Below are 268 nucleotides of genomic sequence, written 5' to 3' on the forward strand. Positions count from 1 at the left end.
ATCTGAAACATTGATCACAAATAAGGGATTCAGGAGAACTGGAGTGGAAAAGACAGTGGTTACATGTTCATGCACAGGGTAGTTACCTATTTATTCATTAGTAATTAATTAGGTACATTATGTAGATAAATTTAGTGGAAGGAGGAAGGGCACTTTAGAATTCTGGGGGACAGTAATTCCTGAATTTCCAAAAATAGGTCTGACAGATAAAAACAGGACAGGTGTGGCCCGCTGCAGTTTCCACCGAGATGACACTTGTGATTCTGAG

At 39.6% G+C, this 268-nt stretch overlaps 1 protein-coding gene across 1 annotated transcript in view; it reads left to right on the forward strand.

Annotated features, from left to right (window-relative positions):
• Positions 1 to 268, forward strand: part of LOC119594190 (TELO2-interacting protein 1 homolog) — a gene marked incomplete in the record, with an annotated part of 11,250 nt that overhangs the window by 10,601 nt on the left and 381 nt on the right.

The sequence above is a fragment of the Penaeus monodon genome, chromosome 33 (genome assembly GCF_015228065.2).
Source record: "Penaeus monodon isolate SGIC_2016 chromosome 33, NSTDA_Pmon_1, whole genome shotgun sequence".
Taxonomy (NCBI): domain Eukaryota; kingdom Metazoa; phylum Arthropoda; class Malacostraca; order Decapoda; family Penaeidae; genus Penaeus; species Penaeus monodon.